The following is a 14,692-nucleotide window of genomic DNA, read 5'->3' on the forward strand; positions in this document are numbered from 1 at the left end:
CTATAGGTCTTTACCAGGTTTGCACACACAGTAGCTGGTATTTTGGCCCATTCCTCCATGCAGATCTTCTCGAGAGCAGTGATATTTTGGGGCTGTCGCCGAGCAACACAGACTTTCAACTCCCTCCACAGATTTTCTATGGGGTTATGGTCTGGACTGGAGACTGGCTAGGCCACTCCAGGACTTTCAAATGCTTCTTACGGAGCCACTCCTTTGTTGCCCGGCCGCTGTGTTTGGGATCATTGTCATGTTGGAAGACCCAGTCACGTTTCATCTTCAAAGCTCTCACTGATGGAAGGAGGTTTCTGCTCAGAATCTCACGATACATGGCCCCATTCATTCTGTCCTTAACACGGATCAGTCGTCCTGTCCCCTTAGCAGAAAAACAGCCCCAAAGCATGATGTTCCCACCCCCATGCTTCACAGTAGGTATGGTATTCTTGGGATGCAACTCAGTATTCTTCTTCCTCCAAACACGACGAGTTGAGTTTATACCAAAAAGTTCTACTTTGGTTTCATCTGACCACATGACATTCTCCCAATCCACCGCTGGATCATCCATGTGCTCTATGGCAAACTTCAGACGGGCCTGGACATGCACTGGCTTCAGCAGCGGAACACGTCTGGCACTGCAGGATTTGATTCCCTGCCGTTGTAGTGTGTTACTGATGGTGACCTTTGTTACTGTGGTCCCAACTCTCTGCAGGTCATTCACCAGGTCCCCCCGTGTGGTTCTGGGAATCTTGCTCACCGTTCTCATGATCATTTTGACCCCACGGGATGAGATCTTGCATGGAGCCCCAGATTGAGGGAGACTATCAGTGGTCTTGTATGTCTTCCATTTTCTGATAATTGCTCCCACAGTTGATTTTTTTCACACCAAGCTGCTTGCCTATTGTAGATTCACTCTTCCCAGTCTGGTGTAGGTCTACAATTCTTTTCCTGGTGCCTTTCGAAAGCTCTTTGGTCTTGGCCATAGTGGAGTTTGGAGTCTGACTGTTTGAGGCTGTGGACAGGTGTCTTTTATACAGATAATGAGTTCAAACAAGTGCCATTAATCCAGGTAACGAGTGGAGGACAGACAAGCTTCTTAAAGAAGACGTTACAGGTCTGTGAGAGCCAGAGATTTTCCTTGTTTGAAGTGACCAAATACTTATTTTCCACCCTGATTTACAAATAAATTCTTTAAAAATCCTGCCATGTGAATTCCATGTGCCATGTGTATATATGTGTATGTATACATGTATATATACATACACACACACATATGTATATACATATATATATATATATATATATATATATATATATATATATATATATATATATATGTATATATACATACAGGTGCTGGCCAGTAAATTAGAATATCATCAAAAGGTTGAAAATATTTCAGTAATTCCATTCAAAACGTGAAACTTGTACATTATATTCATGCAATGCACACAGACCAATGTATTTCCAATGTTCATTACATTTAAATTTGATATTCATAAGTGACAACTAATGAAAACTCCAAATTTGGTATCTCAAAAAATTAGAATATTCTGAAAAGGCTGAATATAGAAGACACCTGCTGCCACTCTAATCAGCTGATTTACTCAAAACACCTGCAAAGGCCTTTAAAAGGTCCCTCAGTCTTGTTTTGAAGGCACCACAATCATGGGGAAGACTTCTGACTTAACAGTTGTCCAAAAGACAATCATTGACACCTTGCACAAGGAGGGCAAGACACAAAAGGTGATTGCTAAAGAAGCTGGCTGTTCGCAGAGCTCTGTGTCCAAGCACATTAACAGACAGGCGAAGGGACGGAAAAAATGTGGTAGAAAAAAGTGTACAAGCTCTAGGGATAACCGCACCCTGCAGAGAATTGTGACGACAAACCCATTCAAAAATGTGGGGGAGATCCACAAAGAGTGGACTGCAGCTGGAGTCAGCGCTTCAAGAACCACCACGAGGAGACTCATGAAAGACATGGGATTCAGGTGTCGCATTCCGTGTGTCAAGCCACTCTTGAACATGAAACAGCGCAAGAAGCGTCTCGCCTGGGCCAAGGACAAAAAGGACTGGACTGATGCTGAGTGGTCCAAAGTTATGTTTTCTGATGAAAGCAAGTTCTGCATTTCCTTTGGAAATCAAGGACCCAGAGTCTGGAGGAAGAGCGGAGAAGCACAGAATCCACGTTGCATGAGGTCCAGTGTAAAGTTTCCACCGTCAGTGATGGTGTGGGGTGCCATGTCATCTGCCGGTGTTGGCCCACTCTGTTTCCTGAGGTCCAGGGTCAATGCAGCCGTCTACCAGGAAGTTTTAGAGCACTTCATGCTTCCTGCTGCTGACCAACTTTATGGGGATGCAGACTTCACCTTTCAACAGGACTTGGCACCTGCACACAGTGCCAAAACCACCAGCACCTGGTTCAAGGACCATGGTATCCCTGTCCTTGATTGGCCAGCAAACTCGCCTGACCTTAACCCCATAGAAAATCTATGGGGTATTGTGAAGCGGAGGATGCAATACGCTAGACCCAACAATGCAGAGGAGCTGAAGACGACTATCAGAGCAACCTGGGCTCTCATAACACCTGAGCAGTGCCACAGACTGATCGAGTCCATGCCACGCCGCATTACTGCAGTTATTGAGGCAAAAGGAGCCCCGACTAAGTATTGAGTGCTATACATGCACATTCTTTTCATGTTCATTCTTTTCAGTTGGCCAACATTAGAGAAACAAACATTTTTTCATTGGCCTTTAGAATATTCTAATTTTCTGAGATACCAGATTTGATGTTTTCATTGGTTGTCACCTATAAATATCAAAATTAAACGTAATAAACATCGGAAATACATTGGTCTGTGTGCATTGCATGAATATAATGTACAAGTTTCACGTTTTGAATGGAATTACTGAAATATTTTCAACCTTTTGATGATATTCTAATTTACTGGCCAGCACCTGTATATATACATATATATATATCGGGGTCTTGTTCACAAGTGAGGGAAAGCTGGAGCGTGAGGTCGATAGGCGGATTGGTGCTGCATCTGCAGTGATGCGGGCATTGTACCGGTCTGTCATGTAGAAGAGAGAGCTGAGTCAGAAGGCGAAGCTCTCGATTTACCGGTCGATCTACGTTCCTACCCTCACCTATGGTCATGAGCTTTGATTAGTGACCGAAAGAACGAGATCGCGGATACAAGCGGCCGAAATGAGTTTTCTCCGAAGAGTGGCTGGGCTCTAGGGTGAGATAGGGTGAGAAGCTCGGTCATTTGGGAGGGGCTCAGAGTAGACCCGCTGCTCCTCCACATCGAGAGGAGCCAGTTGAGGTGGCTCGGGCATCTGGTCAGGATGCCTCCTGGACGCCTCTCTGGTCAAGTTTTCCGGGCACGTCCAACCGGGAGGAGACCTAAAGGTAGACCCAGGACACGGTGACGGGACTATGTCTCTCACCTGGCCAGGGAATGCCTTGGGATTCTCCCCGGTGGAGCTGGCCCAAGTGGCTGGGGAGAGGGAAGTCTGGGCCTCTCGCCTTAGGCTACTGCCCCCGCGACCCAACTCCTGATAAGCTGATGAAAATGGATGTATGTATGTATGTGAGTATATATATATATATATATATAAAATGGATGGATGGATGGATGGATGAAAATTGGGTGACTCCTCCACATTTCCACTGGCTGAAGGATGCTGATATGAAGCATGGAGGATTAGAAACTGTATGGCAAGCTAATATATATTTTAATAGGAAGACTGAGACTATTAAGCACACATCTGTTCTTCAATTGTTTCTAGTAAAAAACAAACATATATGCATGGTCGTTTCTTCCTATGTGCAACCGTGTGCAACATATGCTGTTGCATAGGGCCTCCAAGCCACTAAGGGCCCCCAAAGCTGTCGTGGTTGTATCAATAGCGACACAAACTGGCTTTCATACTTTACCGAAACTCTTCAACAGTTTGTGCCGTGCTCATAGGGGAGCGGAGGAATTGTTTTGGACGCGTATTTTCAACGTCTATCTCTTCTACTGGTGTAAATAATAATACTTTTCAGTAAATTTCCTACTTCATGTTTTTATTTAGTAATTTTAGATTATATTTGGTCATATTTGACATTGCTTTGCCGTTTTTTGTACTCGTTCGGTCACCCGTAGTTTTGTCTTTTTTCAGCTGCGTTTTTTTTTTACTGAGGCTTTTTATTATTTTATACGTTAGATTTGTTTTTGTAAATAAACCAGAAACCAGGAAACCTTCTAGAAAGAGGAAACTTCCCTCAAAAGTTGTTGATGAGGAGCAAGATGTGCCCACATTGTTTTTCTGGGCAGCAGTAGCTCAACAGGTTGAGCGTGTTGTCCAGTAATCGGAAGGTTGCATGTTCAATCCCGGCTCTGACAGAGAATTCTGCTGTTGTGTCCTTGGGCAAGACACTTAACCCACCTTGCCTGCTGGTGGTGGTCGGAGGGACCGGTGGCGCCTGTGCTCGGCAGCCTCGCCTCTGTCAGCGCGCCCCAGGGCAGCTGTGGCTACATCGTAGCTCATCACCGTCGGTGTGTGAATGTGTGTGTGAATGGATGAATGATACACTGTAGTGTAAAGCGCTTTGGAGTCCTTACTCTGAGAGGCGCTATACAAGTGCGGATCATTTATCATTTATCATTTTTCCATCCCAAATGCAGTAAGTATCTCTGCACTAAACCCGTTCCAGTTTCTATTGTCTAGTATTTCTGCTAATACTATTACTATACTATTATATACTATTACTGCTACTCCCAGGAAAACAAAAGGTCAGTGTACATCTGTGGTTGAGTATTCAGGTGTGGATGAATATGATGTGCCATCGCAGCTGCAGTAAGTTCATCTACAGTTCAAATGTATTTCTAGTTTTAGTTCTGTATTTTTTTTTTACAGTTTTCATTTCTAGTATTTACTACTTCAGTATAATTTATAAAATCTGATGTGTTTATAATTTTAGAGATTCTTCTGATGAAGAGCCATCCACCATCACCAGCAATAGACAATGTCAGAGACAGGATGCTGCTGGAGATGCTACACATCTTCTGGACTCCTGGACAACAAAGTCAGACCCAGGTGCCGCCGACCCACGACACCCAGATTTATCCCCAGAAGGACCTCTGGCTATCAGCTGCCTCTCACCACCAGCTCCACAAACAAATCAGCAACAAGCAGCAGAACGAGGCCAGGAGACATCAACCATTTCAGGAGCAGCAGTGTGCACAAGATGAAAACCCTCCAGTGACCTCCGCTCAAGGTCCCATCCCTGTCCCCTGGACCAGTGGAGAAGGAATGGACAAGCACAGAGGGCAGGTCAGGGGTGAAACAGGTGCACTCTGTGCAAAAAAATAAAAAATAAAAAACACTCCTTGGATGTGCAACGAGTGCAAGAAAAAGTAAAGTCTGCAGCAGGACAAGAACTGTTCTGCAGAATACCACAACAGCTAAAACACCTGAACATTGACAGACAATATCTATGGAAACTCTGAAAGTTGTACATATAAATAAATCAATACAAGGTTGTAATACATGTTATGCTTGATTTCTGCTATTTCAGATTTTTTGTTCATGTATATTTACATTTTCTATTGAGAAATTTCTGAAGAAAAAATGCTTTTTTAATTACAGTTATAACATTCTGTTTTGGTTTAAAATCCCAATTATAAACCACACACCAGCTTTAAATGTTAACAGATGAATAAAACCAGAGTTATACTTAAAATAATTAAATCTCAGACCATCAGAAAGATTGTGATCTTGACCACTGTCTTGATACAGGAACCTTTATTGTTGTTGTACTTGTTCACTTTCACTTAGCCCCTTTATTATGGTGTGTGTGTGTGTGTGTGTGATGTGAACCCTCCCAGGGTGGAGGTCTGCACTCTGACTGCTTTCTAGTTTTTATTAGTTAGTTATATTTCTTAGGTATTTAATTTTAATACTGTACCACGTTTTGCTTGCAATTTGTGACAATTCATGGTGTGTTTATAGATCATCAATTGCAGTTTGTCAAAATAGGGGGGCCCAGAACATTATCCTGCATAGGGCCCCCACAATGCTAGAAACGGCCCTGCAGATATGCAACATGATTTGTTCCCCAGGCAGAGTCAACATTTTTTATCTAATCTTACCCAAACAAATAACATCATATATTCCACAAAGAGCTTAGACTTCCAGGATATTCAAATAGAACCGCTAGCTCTTTTATTTCAATGGAGCAAGCTGAGGTTTTTGGGCCATTTGTATGTTTATCCTTCTCTGGACACCACACAGAGGACGTGTTTCAGCCAGCAGAAGGTCCTCTGGTTGACCCAGGACACGCTGGAGGGTTCATACAGGCCGACCTGAGAAAGCCTTGGGGTCTCACCATCGGAGAAGCTTAATCTTTTGTCAGTCTCTTATGTGTCAGGGTCATGGGGTTATGAAGCCCAAACCAGAACTGTGAAGATGGGTTTCATAACCTCATGACCCGGCTTGACCCATAACATACTGACAAAAAGATAATGAAACAAATTAGAAATCAACATTTCCGCAGTTGAACCCTCTTGTTAAAAGTAATCTTTTTAGATATGCATATAAATAAAAATATTCTGATTCTTCTAGTAAAAATTTGAACTTTAGAATATTATAATGTAACTTCTGGAATTAGGTAATGTAACTTCTGGAATTAGGATTTTAAAAGCTCTTCATGGAGTCTGAAATATTAATTTTTATTTTTCCTAGGTTGAGATGAGCACGTGGAATATATTCTATGCAGGTTGCGTGACTGAGAAAAGCTATTACTGATTCACAGAAGCGTAATTACACACAAGTGCAGAGTGATTTTATACCACAACGGCCTGCCATACATCCAGCGTCGCTGGCTGCAATACGGAAGGAGGTAGGACACTCCACGTCACTGAGGTGTAATAACGGCGTCAGCGCCTCACAAGGTGCTACATTTCGTCAATTAAACCGCCACTGTGCGACATTAGACGCCTCCGTGTTAACTGGAACACACAAAAGCCCCAGGTGAACCTCTCTCCCGACGGTTGTCCTCTGAAGGGCCTCGGGGAGACCCGCTGAAGGTAATAACGTCCGTGTTTTTGTTTGTCCACTGTACCTGCGCTGCTAGCTGAAAGCTGGACCGCCTCAGTCAGCTCATGGTGCCCGTTTTCCGTCCCGGACAACGCGGGGCTTTGCAGCACCGAGTCGTTTTAATGACACAACATTTCAGAGAACATTAGCTCCAGAATGCCAGTGAACGAACACCGGAGCTAGCTAAGTCAGGATTTAAGGTCGGCTGGCTGCAAAGCTTCAAAGCGTTGTTGACGTTTCCCGTTTGACAGTTGTGGCGTCCCCCTTTGGGGGGCTGCAGGTTAAAGACATTAGACCTGATTCAAACGGTTTAATGTGGCTGATTTAGCTGGGATAACAACAACGAACCAACACACTGTCAGAAATCTTATGTTGTAAGAACACAACAAAATCACGTCAAGGCCCCGATTATAAACCCTGACTGATGCGTGTTTATTATTCAGACTCAATAACTTCTTACGTTAAAGTTGTTCCTGTTCGTGTTGCTTGATACTCATTTATTAAGCATCTGGTGAATCCCACTAAAAACATCAATAATACATCTCAAAAATAACCTAAAACCTTTATTAAAAACACTTTTCTTTTCTTTTACTCCATAAGATGTTATAATAACTTAAATCGCTGTTTTGGACCATATTTACTAACATATTCTTTGAGAAATGTATTGATTAATAATAGCTTAGTTTTTTCCCCCATTAACAACATAACCTATCAGATTCACGTCTATTTGTGTTTATTTTTAATCAGTTACCTGTTTCCCCAGGTGATTAATTATAGTTTTAACAACTCTCCACTGCATTATCGTGTAAACAACTCAATTATCCTCTAAATGAATTTGTGTGAACCTGTGTCTCGACTAATTGGTTTTTATAGTTAATCTTTTTGTTTGTTTTTCTGTGCAATGTTTATTTGCTCAGTACCATGTGTTCATTTGTGAATGTTTTTTCTTAGAAAAACCATATATTTGTTTTTCCATCTAAACAATTTATATTATTTATTAGTGATGCACCGATATGAAAATTTTGGGCCAATATCGATATCCAATATTAAGATCACTGTTATGGCCGATAACAGATATTTGCAGATACCGATATACTGACGTTAATGCATCTAAAATCAGCAGATTTTGTATAGAATAAAAATGATTAAAGCTGAATTTACATTATTATGTACACACACCACACACATTTACGCTTTACAATCACTGTGACATGACTAAACAAATACATGTCACCCCCCTCACCCTCTGAAACAGGCAAAAAAATGGTGACAAGATGGAAAAAACATTGGTTGATAGTATCGGCCCGTTTTTTGTAATCGGACCGATACCGATGTGTCAAAAAATGACTAACATCGGCCGATACCAATATTGATGGCAATATATTGGCCATCCCTATTATTTATCCATCACAATGTTTCATATTTAAACTAGAGATGCACAAAAATAACTTGCTTGATGATCAGTTTAATTGATAAAACTCCAAAATCTGAGTGTTTTGGGGTCATTGAACTCATCATTTATGACCGCTAATTAGAAACTGACTGATATGGGTTTTTCTAATGCTAATACAGATTCCAATTTGTAGAGGTCATTGTCATCCGATGGCCGATATGTGATGTCGATTTTTTGGGAGGCGATTTTCATTGCAGATATGTAAACATTTTCCACCTTATTGCATACTAATAATAACAGTGGATCAAATTTTGAACCTAAAGTTATCCAACTGTTGGATAAATCTGAATTTTGTGCACTGCTTAGTCAAACATTTAACCAAACGTACTGAAACAAATCAGTAAGCTGATCAAGTATTAAAAATTAAATGGATAAATATAAAGAAATGTCAGCTGAAAATAATTTTCCAAAATTTATTAAGCAGGTGTTTTTCAGGAAAGTAAATATATATTTAAATCAAATTCAGCAGCTGCTCTGGGCTGCCTGCCGAAGTGCCTGACTTTAAATCGTCTCTACTAAAGTGGAGTATTGCCCGATGGCAATGGCAATATATAAAAGATAGTAAAAATCATCTGAGTCAAGGGTAGGGAACCTACCGTATGCGGCTCTTTTGATGACTGCATATGGCTCCCAGATAATTCACAGAAACCACAGTGTTAAACATTTGGGGCAGCAGTAGTTCAGGTGGTAGAGCGGGTTGCCTCATGATCGGAGTTTTGTCATATCTCTCTTTGCATTAAGAGACACAGGTGCTGTAGAAGCAGATGCCACATGCTGAATCAAGGTCACACTATCATAGCACCGTTATTTAGTTTCTCTGGGCTGGAGCCAGAGTTTTAGAAAAGCTGTTGAGACACAAATAACTGGTGCTAGGTGGGGTTCTGGCTCTGAGCTGCCACTGAAACCACAAACTGTCTTCACATTTAACTACAAGAACCTAAAAGACACATTGACTTTTTCTAAATATAATAACAAAAATGATAATAATAACAACTTCCCTTTGTTTATTATCTCATCACCTTCATGTTATCATTTGTTTTGCCTTGATTTAGAGGCATTAGGTTCCAAATATGGGGTCAACTTTCGTTTGCATTACATAATGTTCATTGTTCAGTCAGCAGAGCAGTGTAAGAGAAGATTACACCTTGGGTTTGAACTATGTGGTCACTGATCCCATTAGGAACCCGTTTTATTGGAAACACCCAGGTATTTACACCAACACACACACCTTGTGTGGTTATTCTTTCAAACTGCCTGCCAATCCTGAATCAGTGTGTTTGCATTGATTCTGAGATTTAGCACTTAAACTACAGAGTGAGACAATAATGGTCTCAATTGAGCTCAGGTTGCAAAATCTGCTGATGAGAAAACACATAAACCGATGTAGAAGTCTAGAAACCTGCTGTTAAGTGTGCAGAACAGAATGGCCTTAAACATTTCAGCAAAACTGTACATTAGTGTTGAAATGGGAGGCACACAAATGATTAACAGATGCACAGTAGAACAGTTCTTATCAACAAAGGGAACAGGAACCGATATATTGTGAAGTTTTGCTTCTCCTACACAGGTTGTTTCACTTAATTTATGTGACTGAACAGAAGGGAAGTCAGAAAATGCACCAGTGTGTCATTTTAGTTTTACTTTACACGACTGACATGGCTGCTTCAGTCATACATGACCTCTGTAGTCTGTAACCTGCATGGTATTTAAAACCTTAAATATTCACAATCTGAGCCTTTTTTCCCTTATTATTGATAAGATAAACAAGTCAGTCTATTTTAACTCCTGAATGACGGTTTTAAGGACATTAAGCTTTTAATGAGCTGGGTCGGAGTGTCATGACCTGGTCAAAGGGGCGTGTGGTTGTGACGCACCTGCTGCTGTGTTGGAGGAGATCTCAGAAGAGGGCCGTTTGGCTGGTACAGGAGGTGTTGCTCATCCTGGCTCTATAAAGCCGGGCGTACTCTGTGCGACTTTTTCACTGTTTTGAGCCGATTTTCCAGTCGTGCGAGAATCCACGACATCGGGGCGAGTTTTGTCATTAGAAGTGTTCTGTGTGTTTACGGGGCTTTCTTTCCCTTCCTTGAACATGGTTGCAGGTATTTGTGTTAGACTTTTTTTTATTTGAAATTCGCATTGTTTGATTTCATGATAATGTAATGTGCAACAGTGCACTGTACTGATAAGTAATAAGTGCATCTGTTGTGTAGGTTTCATTCATCTCTTTGAGCTTGTTTGTGACTAACAGTGGCGATCACCACTAACAGTCACAAGTACAGTAGGACTGTTTGTGAATGTGGCATTGTGGTTGTTCATTTTAAATATGACCTTTTGTGTTCACCAACATGTTTAAAGGTCTAGTTCACTGAGAAGCCATGTAATACTTGTTTGTTTTGAAATCCGAATAGTCACTCCAGGGTTTCCCCCATAAAATGAGTTTGCTCATCATCACCCCCAGCAGAAAGGGGCAAACTCTGGGAACCGGTTGATGGTTGTTTCCGTTGTGCATCAGTACCGGGACCAGAGTGAATAGGGTGTTTATGGGGAGCGTGAGTGGGTGTCTAGCATTCATTTCTGTAAGTCTTAGGTTGTATGTGTATGTGGGAACGTGAGGGAGGGAGTGCGTGACTGTGTCTGTGTATGGCTGTATATGTCAGGTCTTGTGCTGCTACGCATCTTCGCCTACTCTCCCCCTGCCACATTTGGCGTGGAGTGTGGTGCCTTGGTTGCCTGAGTGTTTGCGGCTCCCGGGTCAGGGGGTTTAAGATTTTTGGAGTCTGCCTGATCAATCCTGGTGACTGCCTGGTGGGATCTGAGTCCCTGGGCTCTGTTGGGTCCCCAGCGGGGCTGGTGGCCCCTGGGTCCCGAGTCGCTGGGTTCCGGGCTCAGCTAGCTTAGGGGTGGGAGGCTGCGGGCGGGCCTGTAGGCTTGCCGCTGATATCTCCCGGCTGCTGGTTGTGACCCCCCAGGGCAATCCTCTGCGCTTCTCGAGAAGGGTCTGGGGCTGTTCTGATTATAGTCTCTCTGGGGTCCCTGTGCTCTGGTACAGCTCCAGGATCTCTGGGACTTGGAGCTCCCTCCATCTCCTATGCATCTTTGCGGGGCAGATCTGTGGCCCCTCACACTCTCTATTGGACGCTCCTATAGAAAAACCTTACATATACAAGCTGTCATGGCTTGTGGAAGGCGTTTAACCCAAGACATGCAGAATCAGCTCAGGAGTCAGGAGGTAAGAAATTAAAGTCTTTATTTTTACAAACTTTTTCTCCTGATGTCTTTGACTCAGGTCCATGGGTATTGAAGATGTTAGGGTCATCTGTGCTGTCCACCAACTTGCTGCTGGTCTCTTGGTCCTTGTGACTCCCACTGCTGTCGGAGCGTTGGGCCTTCGCCCCATGGCGATCAGCAGATACTCTGTCACTGGTGTTTCCCATGATGCCTCACAGCCTGACTTCCCAAAGCACCAGCTGCCGCTCCTCAGGACAGCAGTTTGTCTTCAAACCGAAGACCTGTCCGCGTCCTCCACTTTTCACAACAGCAGCACAGCGGCCAAACTCCTCCTTGAACCGTCACCTTATCGTGGTGGAGGAGTTTGAGTGCCCTAATGATCCTAGGAGCTATGTTGTCTGGGGCACTTAGTGCCCCTGGTAGGGTCTCCCATGACAAATTGGTCTTAGGTGAAGGGTGAGACAAAGAACGGTTCGAAGGATCTTTCATGGCGGTGAAAACGAAGAGTCGGAGTACCCGGCCCGGAGGGTTACCGGGGTCCCACCCTGGAGCCAGGCCTGGGGTTGGGGCCCGTGAGCGAGCGCCTGGTGGCCGGGCTTTCGCCCATGGGGCCCGGCCGGGCCCAGCCCGAACCGGATACATGGGCTCGTCCAACTGTGGACCCACCACCCGCAGGAGGAACATGAAGGGTCCGGTGCAATGTGAATCGGGTGGCAGACCAAGGCGGGAGCCTTGGCGGTCCAATCCCCGGACAAGGAAACTAGTTTTTGGGACATGGAACGTCACCTCGCTGGCGGGGAAGGAGCCGGAGCTTGTGGCAGAGGTTGAGCGGTACCGGCTAGATATAGTCGGACTCACCTCGACACATTGCATTGGCTCTGGAACCCGAGACCTGGAGAGGGGTTGGACACTCTACTTTGCTGGAGTTGCTCCGGGTGAGAGGCGGAGGGCTGGGGTTGGCTTTTTGTTAGCCCCGAGACTCTCTGCCTGTGTGTTGGGGTTTACCCCGGGGGACAAGAGGGTAGCTTCCTTGCGCCTTCGGGTCGGGGAACGGGTCCTGACTGTTGTTTGTGCGTATGGGCCAAATATCAGTTCAGAGTACCCACCCTTTTTGGAGTCCCTGGGACGAGTGCTAGATAGAGCTCCATCAGGGGACTCCATTGTCCTGCTGGGGGACTTCAATGCTCACGTGGGCAATGACAGCTTGACCTGGAGGGGTGTGATTGGGAGGAACGGCCCACCTGATCAGAACTCGAGCGGTGTTTTGTTATTGGACTTCTGTGCAAGCCGCAGTTTGGCCATAACGAACACCATGTTCGAACATAAGGATGCCCACCGGTACACTTGGTACCAGGGCAGCCTAGGTCACAGGTCGATGATAGATTTTGTAGTCGTATCATCTGACCTGCGACGGTATGTTTTGGACACCCGAGTGAAGAGAGGGGCGGAGCTGTCAACTGATCACCACCTGGTGGTGAGTTGGATCAGATGGCAAGGGAACATGCCGCGTAGACCTGGCAGACCCAAACGCATAGTGAGGGTCTGCTGGGAACGCCTGGCAGAAGAACCTGTCAAGACGGTCTTCAACTCCCACCTCCGGCAGAGCTTTGACCACGTCCCGAGAGCAGTGGGGGACATTGAGTCCGAGTGGGCCTTGTTCCACTCTGCGATTGTCGAGGCGGCTGTTGCTAGCTGTGGTCGTAAGGTGGCCGGTGCCAGTCGTGGTGGCAACCCCCGTACCCGCTGGTGGACACCAGAGGTTCGGGGAGCCGTCAGGCTGAAGAAGGAGGCCTACAGGGCGTGGCTGGTCTGTGGGTCTCCGGAGGCAGCAGACAGGTACCGGATAGCCAAGCGGGGTGCAGCAGTGGCAGTTGCCGAGGCAAAATCTCGGGCGTGGGAGGAGTTTGGTGAGGCCATGGAGAAAGACTATCGATCGGCTCCAAAGAGGTTCTGGCAAACTGTCCGGCGCCTCAGGAGAGGAAGGCAGCAACTCGCTCACACTGTTTACAGTGGGGATGGGGAGCTGCTGACGTCAACTGAGGCTATAGTCGGACGGTGGAAGGAATACTTTGAGGAGCTCCTCAATCCCACCAATGCGCATTCCGAGGAGGAACCAGAGCTGGGAGGCCTGGGGATGGACTGTCCGATCTCGAGGGCAGAAGTTGCTGAGGTAGTCAAACAACTACACAGCGGCGGAGCCCCGGGGGCGGATGAGGTTCGTCCTGGGTATCTCAAGGCTATGGATGTTGTAGGGCTGTTGTGGTTGACACGTCTCTACAACATTGCGTGGTCATCGGGGGCAGTTCCTAGGGAGTGGCAGACCGGGGTGGTGGTCCCCATCTTTAAGAAGGGTGACCTGAGGGTGTGTTCCAACTATAGGGGGATCACACTCCTCAGCCTCCCTGGAAAGGTCTACTCCAAGGTACTGGAGAGGAGGGTCCGATCGATAGTTGAATCTCAGATAGAGGAGGAGCAATGTGGTTTTCGTCCTGGCCGTGGAACTGTGGACCAGCTCTATACCCTTGCAAGGGTGATGGAGGGGGCATGGGAGTTTGCCCAACCAATCCACATGTGCTTTGTGGATTTGGAGAAGGCTTATGACCGTGTCCCCAGGGGCACCCTGTGGGGGACGCTCCAGGAGTATGGGGTGGGTGGCTTTCTGTTAAGGGCCATTCAGTCCCTTTACCAGAGGAGCGTGAGTTTGGTCCGCATAGCCGGTAGTAAGTCGGACCTGTTCCCAGTGAGGGTTGGACTCCGCCAGGGCTGCCCTTTGTCACCGGTTCTGTTCATCACATTTATGGACAGAATTTCTAGACGCAGCCGTGGTGTGGAGTGTGTCGAGTTTGGTGGCAGGAGAATCTCGTCTCTGCTTTTTGCGGATGATGTGGTCCTCCTAGCTTCATCCAGCTCTGACCTTCAGCTCTTGCT

General features: G+C 45.3%; 1 protein-coding gene across 3 annotated transcripts in view; it reads left to right on the top strand.

Annotated features, from left to right (window-relative positions):
• Positions 1-6,861: 6,861 nt before the first annotated feature.
• ccser1 (coiled-coil serine-rich protein 1) overlaps positions 6,862-14,692 on the top strand; it is a 189,690-nt gene continuing 181,859 nt past the window's right edge. The window contains exon 1 of one of the 3 annotated variants that reach the window (XM_015972794.3): positions 6,862-7,073. The gene's annotated coding sequence lies outside the window, so the exon portion shown is untranslated. The other 2 variants (XM_015972795.3, XM_070546128.1) reach the window with 2 other exon arrangements.

The sequence above is a fragment of the Nothobranchius furzeri genome, chromosome 17 (genome assembly GCF_043380555.1).
Source record: "Nothobranchius furzeri strain GRZ-AD chromosome 17, NfurGRZ-RIMD1, whole genome shotgun sequence".
In the NCBI taxonomy this organism is placed as follows: Eukaryota; Metazoa; Chordata; class Actinopteri; order Cyprinodontiformes; family Nothobranchiidae; genus Nothobranchius; species Nothobranchius furzeri.